The following is a 19,565-nucleotide window of genomic DNA, read 5'->3' as shown; positions in this document are numbered from 1 at the left end:
CAGTGCAATTTCCAAAGTCTTTGTGCACATCCTTCAGCTGGAAGAGTGCTGAGTGCACTAGGACAGAAACAGCATCTACATGACCCAAGGTCAGTGCTGAGACCCGGGTCCGTGCTGCAAATCGGATATTGGACTCTCTGCTGAGCAATAACCCCCCGCCACCCCACACACTCACAGAGCCCCCCTCCCCCGACCCAAAAAAGAAAATGGCTGCAACAAACCCCCATCAGCAGCACAGAGCCATTGGACACTAGGAACTTACCTCCTTGCTGATGGAGCACCCGAATCAGATTTTTATGGAGCAAGTCTGTTTCAGGCCGATTCTGGATCGGCGAACATGATGGTAAAGGGGAAATTGCTGATAAAGTTGGGCGTGCAGCCTGTGAAATGGATTGTAGTGAATGCACATACATTCAAATGGCCGTCGCGCCTGTTTTGGACGCGGTCCCGATCGTGGCCATTTTCAGGCCTTGGAACCAGCACGCAGACAGTCGCGGATCACGCTACTCGCCTCAAGTCTGATTTTACCAAGCTTTTGTGCCCGTAAACAGGTGCAACGCGATGGTAAAATCACCCTCAGAATGTTGGGAGCATTAATGAGGAGGTGGTGGGTGGTTAGGTATGGGGTATTCAGGGAATTGAGTGGTTAGTTGGGCGATCAGGGCAAAGTCTTTTGTTCAGTGGAGTTAGTCGGAGGTTTATGGGCATAGCCAAGGGGTCAGGGGGTCTATGGTCAGGGGAAGTCAGATGGGCGGTTATCGGTCGAAGTGGTAGAATTGTTTTTAATCGTTCTCCTGTGTAACTATTCTGCTAAGTAAGCAGGTACCATCTGACATCTTAGACTCTTTAACTCAGTTTCAGACAATTCCAAACATAGGCCAATTTCTCACTGCAAGTCCAAACCTCCCAGGCAATTCCTACATTGTCATTGTATGGGGGCCTCCAAACGTATTGTGGGGGCACAAACTTCCAGACAGTGAAAGATCTGGGTTATATTGACTTTCAAGCATTGCCAGTGGTAGCACTGAGAGGAATAATGATACCATTATCTGTACTTAAGTGACTGAAGAAGTATTCAAAACATGTCACATTCACAGCATTTAACCAAAGCAATGTGCAAATCTGTTTAACCTCATGTATTTGTCATCACTAAAATGTGTGGTTTCCTTCTATAGAAACATCCCAGCGCCCAGATTTCCTCAAAGCAGAGAATGAATGACAAAAACATCCTGAAGAATGGTTCATGTGAGAATATTGGCAACTTTAAAACTAATACCTATGTGCCAACATATATCATTGTATTTATCTTTGGATTCCTTGAAAATTTATTCTGTTTATACGTATTTCTGAAGTTATACAAGAAGAAAACTGTGTTCAGCATTGTCATGGTGAACTTGACAATTTCGGACCTGCTCTTTGTGTGCACTTTGCCCTGGCGCATGTATTATTATTATTCAAAGCAAGTTTGGATTCTTTCAAATTACTGGTGCGTATTCCTGACTTATGCCCTGTACCTCAACATGTACTGCAGCATCTACTTTCTGACTCTGATGAGCATATTGCGCTACTTTGCTATAGTGCATCCAATTAAAGGTTTGAAATATAGAAATGTCAAAAATGTGCAAATCATATGCATTGCAATATGGGTATTTGTTGGACTAACAGCCATTCCTTTTCTAGGAATTGGAAATAAGAAAAAATAATGCTTTGAACTAAGTGACAAGATTATGGATATAAAAATAGTATTTACTATGAATTCAGTTGCCCTGGTCTTGGGTTTCATTATTCCCTTCTTTATTTTCACTGTTTGTTACATACTTGTTGTTAAGACCTTGCTAACTTCAAAGCCAAATCGCCACAAGCAAAATAACTCGAAGAAAAAAGCTATTGCCAGGATTATTGTTGTAATGGTTATATTTATAACTGGGTTTCCTATTTATCACGTCGTACGAACTATCTATCTTGCCGAAATCTTGCCCAAGAAAAATGGATCCGATGTCAGCTGCTTGGTGCAGAAAACTGCAGTGGCTACCCTGTGCCGTGTGGTGGTGAATCCCTGTTTGGATCCACTTTAATATTACTTTGCAGCTGAAACTTTCAGGGACAAGGTGAGAAGCACATTCAAAGGCTGTCCCACCCTGATGCAGCAAACCTGATCCCTTCCTGCAGTTCATTTTTCCTGTCTAATTCCTATTGTTTAAGACTGATTGGAATGAAGGATTTCTCCTCTTGTTCAGAATACAAAAGGGCAAAGATCAAGTGTGACATTGTAATTTCTCTTCTCACACTAAATAATTTAGTTTGACATACAGACACACCAGTTGTCATCTGAAAGAAAAATAGTAGCTCCTCATACAACTTTTTCCATCAAGTACAATTCCGGACTGAAGGATTGATCAAGACCTCTATGTCTTTGCAGATTAAAAAGGTTCATGCCTTATACTGTCTTTTTTTTTTGTAGTTTTTCATCAAACCCTTGCAGCCATGGGCTTCTCTATGGGTGGGATTTTACAGCCAACCTCAAGCGAGACCAGAAATTCCCACCCAAGGTCAATGGAGTTTCCACTATCGGACCCTCACCTGCACTGATTCCATGGTGGGCGAGGGGGTAGAGTTCTGGCCATTATAATATGTTTACCTTCAAACCTGCAGTTTGAATCCGCCAGCCCCACATCCCTGTGAGATATTTGTGTTCCTCTAATGCTAGCCTCTTCAGCATCCCCAATCACTCCATCATTACTGACGGTGCCTTCAGCTGCTTGAGCACAAGGTCTGCAATTTAATCTCTCTGCCTTCCTGCCTCTTTCACTCCTTTAAAACCCTCCTTAAAACCTAGCTATTTGACCAAGCTCTTGATCATCTGCTCTAATATCGCCTTACTTGACCCGGTGTCAAATTTCATTTGATAATACATCTGTAGAATACTTTGGCAATACACAGATGTAAGTTTTTGTTGTTGATCAGAATACCATTTAATTTTTAAATCAATATTTAAGAATCATGGAATCATAGAATCATGCAGTGCAAAAGGAGGCCATTTGGCCTGTTGAAGGGAGATTTAGAGAATAGGTTTAGAGGGAATGATATCATTGGTTTAGGTGCCTGTATAACAATTTATATTCGTAGGTACCTGTATAGCAATTTATATCAGTAGGGATAAATAGTATAGAATAAATATGTGTGAATTTATTGTTGTACGATCACAGAAGGCATGCATGTAAGCTCCACCATGTTAAACAGAAGCACATAATATTAAAAGACACAAAATAGATACAGAATCACAGAACCCTACAGTGCAGAAAGAGGCCATTCGGCCCATCGAGTCTGCACCGACCACAATCCCACCCAGGCCCTACCCCCATATCCCTACATATTTTATCCACTAATCCCTCTAACCTACGCATCTCAGGAAACTAAGGGGCAATTTTATCATGGCCAATCAACCTAACCTGCACATCTTTGGACTGTGGGAGGAAACCGGAGCACCCGGAGGAAACCCACGCAGACACGAGGAGAATGTGCAAACTCCACACAGACAGCGACCCGAGCCGGGAATCAAACCCAGGTCCCTGGAGCTGTGAAGCAGCAGTGCTAACCACTGTGCTACCATGCCGCCCCTGTGGCTAGATACTAGCTGGGTTAGCCACATTCCTGATCATAAGCTTGTGTACAACAGCAGGGACAGCTGCTTCTCTTATCTGTTTTTGGATACACGAAAACAAGTTTAATCATATGCCTGCTATTTAAGGGAGTAAATTCGTTCATGGTTAGCTCGGCTGGAGCAGTCTCCCAGGCCCACAGGATTGTAAGCTCAAGGACTCAAGATGAGAGAAAAGAACATTAATAAGGTACCACAAATCATGTCCATGAGACCACGAGCTGAACATGCACAAGCCCACCTTACATAATGCCTTTATCATTGGATATGTGACTAATGTATGTAATCTGTAATCAATATTATTGAATAAGGTCCAGCCGTGATGGGTTGTAATGATGTTTGAAAAATGTATAAGAATGGATGGTTTTCCTTTGTTCGTCATGATGTGGAGATGCCGGCGTTGGACTGGGGTAAACACAGTAAGAAGTTTAACAACACCAGGTTAAAGTCCAACAGGTTTATTTGGTAGCAAAAGCCACACAAGCTTTCGAGGCTCTGAGCCCCTTCTTCAGGTGAGTGGGAATTCTGTTCACAAACAGAACTTATAAGACACAGACTCAATTTACATGAATTTACATGAATTTCATGTAAATTGAGTCTGTGTCTTATAAGTTCTGTTTGTGAACAGAATTCCCACTCACCTGAAGAAGGGGCTCAGAGCCTCGAAAGCTTGTGTGGCTTTTGCTACCAAATAAACCTGTTGGACTTTAACCTGGTGTTGTTAAACTTCTTACTGTGTTTCCTTTGTTCGTCAGAGAGAGGCACTGGGTTTTAACAGAAGCCATCTCCCCGCCAGCGAAAATAAACTGTTTGATGTGAGGACCAACCCTGAGCGTTGAGTGACTTCTTTGAGATTCACTCCCGCTAACATCGAGTCTGCAACAACCACAATTCCACCCAGGTCCTATCCCCATAATCCCATGCATTCACCCGAACCAGTCTCCCTGACACTAAGGAGCAATTTAGCATGGCCAATTCACCTAACCCGCACATCTTTGGACCGTGGGAGGAAACCGGAGCACCTGGAGGAAACCCACACAGACACGGGGGAGAACGTGCAAACTCCGCACAGACAGTGACCCAAGCCGGGAATCGAACCCAGGTCCATGGCATTAACCACTGTGCCACAATGCTGCCCCTATGATTCTATGATTTAAGACTATATCAATTGACTCTCTAATACTATGGGACAGCCATAATATTAGAGGATTGGATGTATGTAGTGTATTCAGGTGGGATTTCTCATTCAGTTTGTGGACGGCCCAACTAGAGAGGGGGCAAAACTTGACTTCCCCTTGGGAAATAAGGAAGGGCAGGTGACAGAAGTGTTAGTGAGGGATCACTTTGGGACCAGTGACCATAACTCTATTAGTTTTAAGATAGCTATGGGGAATGATAGGTCTGGCCCAAAAGTTAAAATTCTAAATTGGGGCAAGGCCAATTTTGATGGTATCAGGCAGGAACTTTCAAAAGTTAATTGGGGGAGTCTGTGGGAAGGCAAAAGGATGTCTGGTAAGTGGGAGGCTTTCAAAAGTGTGTTAACCAGGGTTCAGGGTAAGCACATTCCTCTCAGAGTGAAGAGCAAGGCTGGTAGAAGTAGGGAACCCTGGATGACTCAGGATATTGAGGCCCTGGTCAAGAAAAAGAAGTAGGCACATAACATGCATAGACAGCTGGGATCAAGTGAATCTCTTGAAGAGTATAAGGAGTAGAGTTAAGAGAAAAATAAGGAGGGCAAAAAGGGGACACAAGATTGTTTTGGCAGATAAGGCAAAGGAGAATTCAAAGAGCTTCTACAAATACATAAAGGCCAAAAGAGAAACTAGGGAGAGAGTAGAGCCTCTTAAGGATCAACAAGGTTACCTATGTGCTGATCCACAAGAGATAGGTGAGATTACTGTTCAGAAAAGCATGGATGTTAGGGAACTCAGGTAAATAAATAGTGATGTCTTGAGGAGTGTACATATAACAGAGAAGGAGGTGTTGAAAGTCTTAAAGCGCATCAAGGTAGATAAATCCCTGGGATCTGAAGTGTATCCCAGGACATTGTGGGAGGCTAGGAAGGAAATTGCAGGTCCCCTAGCAGAGATATTTGAATCATCAATAGTCACACGTGAGGTGCCTGAAGATTGAAGGTGGCAAATGTTGTGCCTCTGTTTAAAAAGGGCTGCAGGGAAAAGCCTAGGAACTACTGGCCGGTGAGCCTCACATCTGTGGTGGGTAAGTTGTTGGAAGGTATTTTGAGAGACAGGATGTACAGGCATTTAGAGACGCAAGGACTGATTAGGAACAGTCAGCATGGCTTTGTGAGTGGAAAATCATGTCTCACAAATTTAATAGAGTTTTTTTAAAGGGGTAACCAAAAAGGTAGATGAGGGCAGTACCTTTGATGTTGTCTACATGGACTTTAGCAAGGCCTTTGACAAGGTACCGCATGGTAGGTTGTTGCATAAGATTAAATCCCACAGGATCCAGGGTGAAGTAGCTAAATGGATACAAAATTGGCTTGATGACAGAAGCCAGAGGGTGGTTGTAGAGGATTTTTTTCAAACTGGAGGCCTGTGACCAGCAGTGTGCCTTAGGGATCGGTGCTGGGTCCACTGTTATTTGTCATTTATATTAATGATTTGGATGAGAATATAGGAGGTATGGTTAGTCAGTTTGCAGATGACACCAAGATTGGTGGCATAGTGGACAGTGAAGAAGGTTATCTCGGATTGCAACGGGATCTTGATCAATTGGGCCAGTGGGCTGACAAATGGCAGATGGAGTTTAATTTAGATAAATGCGAGGTGATGCATTTTGGTAGATTGAACCAGGGCAGGACTTACTCAGTTAATGATAGGGCATTGGGGAGAGTTACAGAACAAAGAGATCTAGGGGTACAGGTTCATAGCTCCTTGAAAGTGGAGTCACAAGTGGACAGAGTGGTGAAGAAGGCATTCAGCATGCTTGGTTTCATTGGTCAGAACATTGAATACAGGAGTTGGGATGTCTTGTTGAAGTTGTACAAGACATTGGTAAGGCCACATTTGGAATACTGTGTACAGTTCTGGTCACCCTATTATAGAAAGGACATTATTGAACTAGAAAGAGTGCAGAAAAGACTTACTAGGATGCTACCGGGACTTGATGGTTTGAGTTATAAGGAGAGGCTGGATAGACTGGGACTTTTTTCTCTGGAGCGTAGGAGGCTGAGGGGTGATCTTCTAGAGGTCTATAAAATAATGAGGGGCATAGATCAGCTAGATAGTCAATATCTTTTCCCAAAGGCAGGGGAGTCTAAAACTAGAGGGCATGGGTTTAAGGTGAGAGGGGAGAGATACAAAAGGATCTAGAGGGGCAATTTTTTCGCACAGAGTGTGGTGACTGTCTGGAACAAGCTACCCGAGGTAGTAGTAGAGGCGAGTACAATTTTGTCTTTTAAAAAGCATTTAGACAGTTACATGGGTAAGATGGGTATAGAGGGATATGAGCCAAATGCGGACAATTGGGACTAGCTTAGGGGTTAAAAGAAAAGTGTGGCATGGACAGGTTGGGCCGAAGGGCACGTTCCAAGCTGTAAATCTCTATGACTCTATGACCATACCTTATCTGTTTCTTAATTTTGCTTCTTATTAGTTCTTCAGACCTTGCGGCTTATTATCTGGTTGTCTCAGCAAAATTCTACTCTGCCAACAAGTAGTCAACAAAACCCATGATTCTTTTCAGAATATGTCAGTGACCTAATTTTGTAGCATTCTGATTTCGCTCAAGTTGATAACTCAGTTTTTCTTCCTTTCAGTCTTCTTCTTAAACAAAACATATTAAATATCCACATTGTAAAGTCTAAAATTCTTCTGTGAGAAGATTATAGAGTATGCAAATCAGATTTAAACATCTATAGCGCAATCCTGAATGGCAAGCATCAGGGAAACCCCAGTTGAACCCCGGTCTGTCATTGAGCCAATCTCAGTCAGCATGTTCAATTTCTTTCCATGCAATGGAGGGAACAAAGATTGTAAAGGTACGCATAGAGTCATTGGGTCTCCATTGAAAGCATCATCCTCGCTTCAAGGAACTACCATAGAGAGAATCATGGGGTTAATAGGGCACAGATGGAGGCTATTCTGCCCATCAAATCCATGCTGGCTTTCTGTGGAACAATCCATTCAGATCCATTTCCCTGCTCTATCCCCGTAGTCCTACAAATTTATTTCCCTCAAGTGCCTATCTAATTTCTCTTTTAAATCATTAAATCATTGAACATCTTCTCTTCCATCATCCTCACAGGCACTGGGTCATTACCATTCACAGTGTAAAAAAGTTCCTCCCCATATCTCTTGGTGAAAAATTTTAATCCATATCCTCTTGTCCTATACCATCAGCTAATGTTTTTCCTTGTCTATCCTATCTAAATCTATCATAATCTTGTACAACTTTACCAGAAGTCCCCTTAACGTTTCCTCCTCCGCAAAAAACAAGCTCAGCTTCGTCAACCCAGCCTTGTGGTGAAATTCCTTCATTCCTGGAACCATTCTGGCAAATCTCCTTCCCACCCTCTCAAGGACATTCACATCCTTCCTTAGGTATGGTGATCAGAAGTGGACAAAACACTCTAGTAGTGGCTTGACCAGAGCTTTATAAACCCAGTGACATGCATTGTGAAATGTTTATAGATATGAGGTATAAATGCTATGCATATGGTTAAACGACGTGCCAACATTCAGGCCCTATATTCACACATAAGAAATGAGCACTTCGGCAAGCTACAAGAAATTTGCCATTGCTGTAAGCCATTTTTTTGTGGAAGGATTAAGAGAATATTGGTTAAAGGAAACCGAGCAAGTTGAAATTTATTCACATATATACACACACCTTATTTGGGTTCAGATGTAAGGAGACAATTAAAGTGTCTGTAAATAGAATATTTTATAAGCGCTGAAAAACCTTAAGCACACCACAACCAATGAAATCATTTTAGAAGTTAAGATAGGAAAATATTGCAGTTAATTTCTGCACAAAAAGGTCATTCAATCAGCAAGGGGATCAAGACCTCGCTAAATGATCTGTTTGTTTTTCATGTTAATTGAGGAAAAAATATTGACCAAGACAACTCCTCTGATCTTTAAATAGTGCCATGGGGTCTTTAATATGTGTCTGAGGGATAAACATCACCTCAGTTTAACATCTCATCCAAAAGACAGATACATCACCCCAACTTTCCAACTATTCACGCCAGCAGGATCTTCTGGTCCTGCTGATGGCACACCCCTCCCAACGGCACATGCCGGCCGCAGGTTTCCCAGTGGCATGGGGTGGAGTCAATGGGAAATCCCATCGACAGTAGCAGGATCAGAAGATCCCGATCAACGGCACGCCACCTCCTGCCGCAGGAAGGATGGCGCAGGGAGGCCAGAGAATCCCATCCTGTGTGTTTGTTTCTAGAGTAAATCTTGTGGCTTTGATGCAGAAGTGCTCCCACCCTAGCACTCTGTGCATGAAGTATTCAGCTAAGTCATGGCGAATCTGTACATCAACTCCAGTTACCCACCAAGTTCAACAAGTCCCTCACAGGTTGATTTTGTCCTATTAATGCATTTGCATATGTTGTTTAGAAACAGGGAACTGCAACTTAAGTTGCTCCAAACACCATCTATCCATAATTTCCTGTAGTCTGGACTTGGCTCTTATCCCAATCAATGTAATGCTGGCAAATCTCAAAATGGCACTGAGACCATTTTGACCATCAGTAAACTAGGCAACTGTATCAAACCTTGGAATGATGCGTTGTAACAAGGTCAGAGAGGGCTGTGGAGTGGTTTCAGAGCAAGTATGTGAAGGATGAGTTCAGTCTGTGTCAGCCAATCCCAGCTAAGTGACGTTTGCAAAGGAAGTGCATAAAATTCTGATGAGATGGGGCTGTGCATAGATCCCTGAAAGTTGGCACCCAAGTTGATAGGGTTGTTAAGAAGGCATACGGTGTGTTAGCTTTTATTGGAAGAGGGATTGAGTTTCGGAGCCATGAGGTCATGTTGCAGCTGTACAAAACTCTGGTGCGGCCACACTTGGAGTTCTGGTCGCCACATTATAGGAATGATGTGGAAGCATTGGAAAGGGTGCAGAGGAGATTTACCAGGATGTCGCCTGGTATGGTGGGAAGGTCTTATGAGGAAAGACTGAGGGACTTGAGGCTGTTTTCGTTAGAGAGAAGGTTAAGAGGTGACTTAATAGAGGCATATAAGATGATCAGAGGATTAGATAGAGTGGACAGTGAGAGCCTTGTTCCTCGGATGGTGATGGCTAGCACGAGGGGACATAGCTTTAAATTGAGGGGTGATAGCTATAGGACAGATGTCAGAGGTAGGTTCTTTACTCAGAGAGTAGTAAGGACGTAGGGGCGGCACGGTAGCACAGTGGTTAGCACTGCTGCTTCACAGCTCCAGGGTCCCGGGTTCGATTCCCGGCTCGGGTCACTGTCTGTGTGGAGTTTGCACATTCTCCTCGTGTCTGCATGGGTTTCCTCTGGGTGCTCCGGTTTCCTCCCACAGTCCAAAGATGTGCGGGTTAGGTTGATTGGCCAGGTTAAAAATTGCCCCTTAGAGTCCTGGGATGTGTAGGTTAGAGGGATTAGCGGGTAAATATGTGGGGGTAGGGCCTGGGTGGGATTGTGGTCAGTGCAGACTCGATGGGCCGAATGGCCTCCTTCTGCACTGTAGGATTTCTATTTCTATGACGTGGAATGCCCTGCCTGCAACAGTAGTGGACTCGCCAACGTTAAGGGCATTTAAATGGTCACTGAATAAACATATGGATGATATTGGAATAGTGTAGGTTAGATGGGCTTTAGATTGGTTTCACAGGTCGGCGCAACATCGATGGCCGAAGGGCCTGTACTGCGCTGTTATGTTCTATGTTCTATCATGGGGTGGCTTCATAGGAACATAAATTACAATGGGATAGCATCTACAAAAGTGCTTGGGAAATGCCTCCATGTTTTGGATATATGCAGGAAGCAAATCACAATTTGTATTGGTTTGACCATGTACCAATCAGGTATCAGTTCAGATCATTTCTCAGGAGCACACTTGCTGATGTTTGAGTTGCACACATGGCCATACATGTGAAGGTTCTGTCAGTTCATATTAGACTTCTAAGTCGGAAAGTAATTGAATGTTGTCCCCACAGCTCTTTCTTCAGCTTTAAGTTAATATTGGAATCGGGGACACATGGTGAAATTTGCAAACTAAAAGAGATTGTTTGGAGGCCAAAGTCAATGGTCGGGGAAAAGAGGAAGTATAAACAAATGTAGAAAGTTGACATTTGATGAATCAATTAATCAGCCATTGTAAATTTCACACAACAAAATCATTAGATCCAGATCACTTGTAATTGTAACTGGAAGTGGAAGTAATGTTTTATTTGAACATATTCTTTGACAGGCCTTTAAATGAGATATGGGGTGGTGGAAAATCATTGTGATGGTAATGATTAGAATTAGCAGCTTTACATTAGACTACTGAACTTGTTTTGAATTTTGCAAGTGCCTTCCCGATCACTATGGTTTTATTCAGCTGATTGGAACTTTCTGTTAACATATTGGGTTATCACAAGGTCTTGGACATTGAACAAAGACTTCCCAATACTGCCCAAATGAATATCATTGTCTGCTTTTGCCCTATCACAGCCCACATGTCAACATTGATTCAGTCCCTGAGTCAGAAGGTTTTGGGTTCAAGACTTACGCTAGAGGTTTAAGCACGTAATCTAGTCTGACACTTCAATGCAGTTGTGAGGGAATGCTACACTGTTGGTGGTGCGGTGCCATCTTTCAGATGAGGCATTAAACCAAAACACTGCCTATCCTCTCAGCTAGATGAAAATATTCTCACAGCACTATTCTGAAGACGAGCAGGACAGTTCTCCCATTATCCTGACCAATATTTAACCTTCAGCTGAAATCATTAAACCAGATTACCTGATCATTTATCTGATTGCTGTTTGTGGGACTTACCTTTTGCAAGGTGACAACTGCATTTCTTACAATACAACCGCAAATACACTTCTAAGACACCTCACAGGATGCGAAGCAGCAATCTGAGTCCTGAATGGACCTTCAGCTAATTCTCCTAAATCTTTCATTGTTTGGTCTGCCTCTCTCCTCTGGGAATGTTGTATTACCATTCTTATGAATAGTGCTGCATTTATGCAAGTCTGTGTTCTAATGCGTATTCACCCTAATCTACCTTGCATCACAAAGTGGTGCTTTGCTGGTGTCTGGTTCAGATCAATGTGCTGTATTCCAGTGACCCATCGGATCTATACTAAATTTATGGTTTATTCTTTGGATGTGGGCTACTGCAGATGTTGCTCAAATATGCTGATTGATTTATTTTATCTTACAAAATTGACTTTTTGCATATACCAAATGATTTTTATTTCTGGATGAAGATGTTTGTCATATGGAACTAAGTAAAACATAAAAATATGTGTTTCATAAATAATCACTCTTGGATCTGTACCTTGAATGCTATATTTTACTGCAATTATAAATTTGCTTTTTTATTTTCATATTAAGTGTCTAATGTTATCAATTCCTAAAAATATAACTTGAAAATAAAAAATATAGGGTGGAAGTTTCCAGCCTTTCCCACCAATAGGATCTTCCTGTCCCACTAATGGCGACCCCATACCCGCCATGTTTTCCCCGCAGCAGAGGGTGCAAACAATGGGAAACTCCATTGATCAACGGTGGGGCCAGAAGATCCCACCACTGGCCAATTGTGTGCTGCTGTAAGACACATGGTGGTGGGGGGAGGGGGAGGGGGCGGGGGTGAGGATGTTGGCGTGGGAGGGTGGAGGTGGAAACCCACTCAGTATCGGGAGTATGGCTCCACACACTTGGGTTTTACTGGAGGAACTAGATGAAGCCATTCACTCTCTTCCCCAAATCATTTAGATTTTTTGTTGAACCTTGGCTAAGTGACAGAGGATTTCAGTTAAGTGGTAAGATGAGAGAGGTTGGGGTTGTTCTCCTTAGAGCTGACATGGATTTAATGGAGGTTTTGAGCAGATTGATAGATCAAATGTGCAGGGGAGTCAATAGCCAGAGGACACAGATTTAACCTGATTGGCAAATAAACCAAACTGGAACTTTTTATGATCTGCAAAGCACTGACTGAAACAGTGGTGGAACCAGACTCAACATTAAAAAGGGAAATCGATATAGAGTGAAAAAGAAAAGGATTGCAGGACTATGTGAGAAAGAGCAAAGGAGTGGAAACAACTGGATAGCTTTTTGAAAGAGCAGCCATTATCAGGATAAGATGAATGCCTTCCTTCTGTTTTATTCCGTGACAATAGAAATAGCAAGGTAATTTTATATTCCAGCAGAAGAATAGCCAGAACCACTTCCAGGCAACGTTCTACCATTCATCAGCTGACTATTGCACTTCTTTGTGCCAACTAGAAGAGGTACATATCTCGGCAATGGATTACAGTGTATAACCTCAAAATGGAAGTAAATGCATGGTGGATAAAAACAAACAGGGGATAACTATTATTAGGCTGGTTCAGTGGGTATGCGTACTCAGTAAAAAGTCTCACAATACCAGGTTAAAGTCCAACAAGTTTATTTGGAATCACAAGCTTTCGGAGTGCTGCTCCTTTATCAGGTGAGTGAAGGAACAGCGCTCTGAAAGCTCGTGATTCCCAAGAAACCTGTTGGACTTTAACCTGGTGTTGTGAGATTTCTTACTGTGCCCACCCCAGTCCAATGGCGGCATCTCCACATCATATGTGTACTCAGAACTGCTTGTTTCTGGGACATTATACAATGCAAGGTTACTGTTTTCCTTAGGTGTAACTAAAGAATTTCTGCACCAACAGATAGCTGCTCATTCCCGTGGAATTTCTCATCCTTGACTCCCTCAGGGAAAGGGTGACTCCTGTGCTATCAGCTTGGGCAGCTACAATTGTGTTTGAATCCCTAGGTCTTTCTATTCATCGACACTTTTCAGCCTCTTCTCATTGAGAATTACTTTCATTAATTGTTCATTTTTTATTTTATAATGGGTCACCTCAATATATCAATATTAAAATGCACAAATTAACTAGCTGCTCTTTCTGCTAACCAGTCGATGTCTTCCTGATGCCTTATATAATCTTCCCCATTGCTTGCTAAACACACTGGCTTGTGCCATTAACAAATTTAGGAGCAGAGAACAAGAGTAAAAGATGGAATTAGAGGGTATGCTGGAGACAACTCGCAAGAAGTCACCTCACTCCGGTGCCATCTTTTTTTTCTCTCTAGATCCTTCTTCCTATACCTTAATCATTGTTTAATATCAAGAACAAAAGTAGACCCAGCACAGGCCCAGGGGTACACCACTTCTAACCCTCCTACAATCCAAGCAATATTTACTTACCCTATGACTTCCCATCCAATCATCTTTGTATCCATGCTCTGACATTTCCTCATACCATACACTGAGATTAAGCCTTCTAAAGCATCATACTACACTCATTTCCTTCTCTTTACTATCCAACACAAACTCTTTAAACACGCCTGTGAAATTTGTCAACCATGATTTGCATTTCATGAATCCAGTCTGACTGTTCTTTATTCATTCATACATTTCGAATACTCACTAATTTTATCTGTTCGGTACTTATCCAAAACTGTTATTTGACTGTCTGATCTACAGGTGTCCTGCTTATCCATTTCTTCTCTCTTGAAGAAAGGTGTAACATTAGCTATTCTCCACTTCGATGGCACCACTTGTACATGAACAAATTGTGGCCAGTGCCTGAGTTTTTTATTCTCTGACATCTATCAATTGCCGAGGGTTCAAACCAACAGCACCCAGTAACTTAGCTAACTTGTTTTTTATAATTTTCAGCAATGATTAATATAGTACAGTGATCATTTACGTGCGCCTTGGGTGATCCAACTGCGACAATTAAACAAAGAGTATAAATTTTGATTTAAGAGGAGCAGAAATGCTGGCCTTGCCATTGACACCCACATCCCAGGATCCATTCAGTGAGGTGAGTTTGAGGAGTAGAGGGGTTTTTTTTATTCGTTCGTGGGACATGAGCTTCGCTGGCTGGCCAGCATTTATTGCCCATCTCTAGTTGCCCGAGGGCAGTTGAGAGTCAACCACATTGCTGTGGCTCTGGAGTCACATGTAGGCCAGACCAGGTAAGGGCAGCAGATTTCCATTCCTTAAGGACATTAGTGAACTCGGTGGGTTTTTCCCGACAATCGACAATGGTTTCACGGTCATCAGTAGATCTTAGTTCGAGATTTTTTAAATTGAATTCAAATTCCACTCCACTGTCTGCAGTGGCAGGGTTCGAACATGGGTCCCCAGAACATTAGTTAAGTTTCTGAATTAACAGTCTAGCAATAATACCACAAGGCCATCACCTCAGCCTGGCGGTGGAATTTAAGTCATTCACTCATTTTCCACACTGCAGCAGGCCCATCTCTGCAGAGCTTTGGCATTGACCACCTTGGCCATCTCATCCCAAGCAGGTGTGGTGAGACAGGCCCCCTCCCCCACTCCCATGCCTGGGAAAGAGGGCTTCCCATCTGTCTCCCATGGCCTGCAGGAAAGTCCCCACTGAGGCATTGCTGCTCCCATTAGGACACGTCAGTGTTGTAGAATCCTTGCATGATGATGAATGAATGTCTGGGTGCTTTTTAAATATGGCATCTGGATTATGGTGGCAGGGTGCATGACCTCCTGCCTGCCCCATCCCATGAATCAAACCTCGAGCTGCATAATTAATGAGCTCCACATTATGCTATTTGGCGCGCTTACCCACCACACTCTGCGACAGGAGTCCCTCCGACTTCCCACTCTTCTCACGGGACTTAGGCCTGGAACAGAAAATTCTGGCCTACAACAGAACTCAAACACCAACCTTGTGTGAACTGTGTCATAGAGAAGATGGCAAGGAGAATGTGAGAACAAATTAAATGAGCCATTCTCACAGTTCAAAAGTGCCAATCCAAAATGTAGCTACAATATTACTGCCAAAATTAAAAATTGCAACACTTTTACCACATGAACAATGTAAATTATTGATATTTAAACAAGTAACACATGAGGCAGGGGCAGGGTAGGGTTTCACTTTTAAATTACACCAACTCATACAAGGTAAATTGGTATGGAGGGATATGAAATGTGCTGTTTCTGCATGATGTGGGAGCAAGTGGACCCCAAGGTGGACCCCAGGGACCATGTCTGCAGTAAGTGCTGGATGCTGGAGGATCTCCAGCTCAAGATAGATGAACTAGACTCTGAGCTACAGACACTGAGGCTTATCAGGGAAGGGGAAAGCTATCTGGATAATGTGTATAAAGAGAAAGTCACGCCCCTTAGGCTGACTAACTTAGCTGGGGGTCAGGGACAACAGGGAGTGGCTGCGGGTGAGGCGGGCAGTGGGGGGAAGAAGGCGGGCAGAGGGGGGAAGAAGGGAAGTAGTTTGCGGGAGGTAAAGTCCCAAGAACCTCAGCCCTTAAATCTTTGTAACAGATTTGAGGTTCTTGCCACCAGTGTAGATGGGAAAAATGACTGCGAGAAGGACGAGCAAACTGTCAGCAGTACCAGGGTGAAGGGTGCTGCTGCAACAGAGAAATCAAAGAGAAATGTAGTAATAATTGGGGATAGTGTAGTTAAGGGCATAGACACTGTTCTCTGTGACCAGGAGAAGCAATACCGTAGGTTGTGTTGCCTGCCTGGTGCTCGGGTCCAGGATGTATCATCTGGGCTGCAGAGGAATTTGGAGTGGGAGGGTGAAAATCCAGTTGTCGTGGTCCATGTAGGTGCCAATGACATCAACAAAACAGGAACTAAGGATCTGCAGAGGGAGTACGAAGAGCTGGGGAACAAATTAAAAAGCAGAACCAACAAGGTGGTAATCTCTGGATTACTACCTGAGCCATGCGCAAATTGGCACAGGGTTAATAGGATTAAGGAGACGAATGCTTGGCTCAAGGATTGGTGTGGGAGGAATGGGTTCGAATTCATGGGACATTGGCACCAGTATTTGGGCAGATGGGACCTGTATAGATGGGATGGTCTCCGTTTGAACCGTGCTGGGACCAGGGTCCTAGCAAATCGTATCACTAGGGTTGTAGTTAGGGCTTTAAACTAATTTATGGGGGGGAGGGTGCAAAGGTAAGAGGAATTACGAAATCAATGGTAAGAGAAGAGGGAGCGAGTGCAAGTGAATGAGGGCATTCAAATAGTTAAAGGAGTAGAGGGCGAGGGAGAGGTTGATAGCGTTTCATCAAATCGGGTCCAGATAAAAGCTAGAATAAAGACACTTTGCCTGAATGCAAGAAGCATTCGGAACAAAGTTAATGAGTTGATGGTGCAAATCAGCACTAATGGGTATGATCTAGTGGCCATTACAGAAACATGGCTGCACGGAGACCAGGACTGGGAGATGAATATCCAGGGGTATCAGGCATTTAGGAAGAATAGACAGGAAGGAAAAGGTGGTGGGGTAGCTCTGTTAATAAAAAATAATATCAGGGTAGTAGTGAGGGATGACATAGGCTCTAAGGAACAAAACGTGGAATCGTTATGGGTAGAGATAAGGAATAGTAGGGGGAGAAAGACACTAGTAGGCATGGTCTATAGGCCCCCAAATAATAATGTTGAGGTGGGGAGGGCTATAAACAAGCAAATAATGGATGCGTGCAAAAATGGAACGGCAATAATCATGGGGGACTTCAACCTGCATATTGATTGGCTGACTCAAGTTGGAAGGGGTGGGATGGAGGAAGAGTTCTTAGAATGCTGTCGGGATAGTTAGCTTGAACAGTATGTTACAGAACCGACGAGGGAACGAGTTGTCTTAGATCTGGTAATGTGTAACGAGGTAGGTAGAATTAAGGATGTTCTTGTGAAGGACCCTCTTGGGTCAAGTGATCACAATATGGTCGAATTTCTGATACAAATGGAAGAGGAGAAAGTAGAATCCCACACCACTGTCCTCTGTTTGAACAGAGGGAAGTACGATAGGATGAGGGCTGAATTGGCTAAGGTGAACTGGGAGAGCAGACTGGTAGGTCGGACAGCTGAGGAACAGTGGAGGATTTTTAAGGAGATCCTTTTCAGTACTCAGCAAAAATATATTCCGGTGATAAAGAAGGGTTGTAAGAAAAGGGATAACCAGCCGTGGATAACGAAGGAAATTAAGGAGAGTATTAAATTAAAGACCAATGCGTACAGAGTGGCCAAAAATAGTGGAAAATGGGAAGATTGTGAAAACTTTAAGAAACAACAAAGAACGACTAAGAAAGCGATAAAGAAAGGAAAGATAGGTTATGAAGCTAGGCTAGCTCTAAATATAAAAAATGACAGTAAAAGCTTTTACAAATATATAAAAAGGAATAGAGTGGCAAGAGTGAATGTTGGACCCTTGGAGGACGGGAGGGGGGATTTAATAGTGGGAAATGGCTGAAACTTTAAATAAGTTTATTGTGTCGGTCTTCACGGTGGAGGACACAAATTGTTTACCGAATATTAACGATAGAGGGTTGGTAGGAGGAGAGGTACTCAATACAATTAATGTTACCAGGAAGGCAGTGCTTGGTAGACTAACGGAACTGAAGGTGGACAAGTCCCCGGGCCCGGATGGAATGCATCCCAGGGTACTGAAAGAAATGTCAGAGGTAATAGCGGATGCATTAGTGGTTATTTATCAAAATTCCTTGGATTCTGGGGTAGTGCCGGCAGATTGGAAAACGGCTAATGTTACGCAGCTGTTTAAAAAAGGAAATAGACAAAAGACGGGTAACTACAGGCCGGTTAGCTTAACGTCTGTAGTTGGGAAAATGCTGGAATCGATCATTAAAGAAGAAATAGCAGGCCATCTGGATAAGAATGGTTCGATTAAGCAGATGCAGCATGGATTCATGAGGGAAAAGTCGTGCTTGACGAACTTGTTGGATTTTTATGAAGATGTGACTAGTGTGGTTGACGGAGGGGAACCGGTGGATGCGGTGTTTTTGGATTTCCAAAAGGCCTTTGATAAGGTGCCTCACAAAAGGTTGCTGAAGAAGATTGGGTCACACGGAGTTGGGGGTAGGGTGTTAGTGTGGATTGGCTATCCGACAGGAAGCAGAGAGTCGGAATAAATGGGTGCTTTTCTGGTTGGCAGATGGTAACTAATGGCGTGCCGCAGGGATCAGTACTGGGGCCTCAACTATTTACCATTTATATAGACGATCTGGAGGAGGGGGACTGAGTGTAGGGTAACAAAGTTTGCAGACGACACAAAGATAAGTGGAAAAGTGAATCGTGTGGAGGACGTAGAAGGTCTGCAGAGAGATTTGGACAGGCTGAGTGAGTGGGCGAGGATCTGGCAGATGGAGTATAACGTTAACAAATGCAAGGTTATTCACTTTGGAAGGAATAATAGCAAATTGGATTATTATCTAAATGGAAAGAAATTACAACATGCAGAGGGACCTGGGGGTCCTTGTGCATGAGACGCAAAAACCCAGTCTGGAGGTGCAACAGGTGATCAAGAAGGCAAATGGCCTATATCGCAAGGGGGATAGAATATAAAAGCAGAGATGTCTTGCTGCATCTGTACAGGGCATTGGTGAGGCCACAGCTGGAATACTGTGTGCAGTGTTGGTCCCCTTATTTGCGGAAGGATATATTGGCCTTGGAGGGAGTGCAGAGAAGATTCACCAGGTTGATACCAGAGATGAGGGGTGTTGATTATGAGGAGAGACTGAGCAGATTGGGTTTGTATTCGTTGGAATTTAGAAGGCTGAGGGGGGATCTTATAGAGACCTATAAGATAATGAAGGGGCTGGATAGGGTAGAGATGGAAAGATTCTTTCCACTTAAAAAGGAATCTAGAACTAGAGGGCACAGCCTCAAAATAAAGGGTA

General features: G+C 43.2%; 1 pseudogene; it reads left to right on the top strand.

Moving 5' to 3' along the window:
• Window positions 1-1,205: 1,205 nt before the first annotated feature.
• On the top strand, window positions 1,206-2,156 carry LOC144506135 (cysteinyl leukotriene receptor 2-like; annotated as a pseudogene).
• Window positions 2,157-19,565: the final 17,409 nt, after the last annotated feature.

This window comes from Mustelus asterias, chromosome 17 (assembly GCF_964213995.1).
Source record: "Mustelus asterias chromosome 17, sMusAst1.hap1.1, whole genome shotgun sequence".
In the NCBI taxonomy this organism is placed as follows: Eukaryota; Metazoa; Chordata; class Chondrichthyes; order Carcharhiniformes; family Triakidae; genus Mustelus; species Mustelus asterias.
This window is presented reverse-complemented; position numbering and strand designations above follow the sequence as displayed.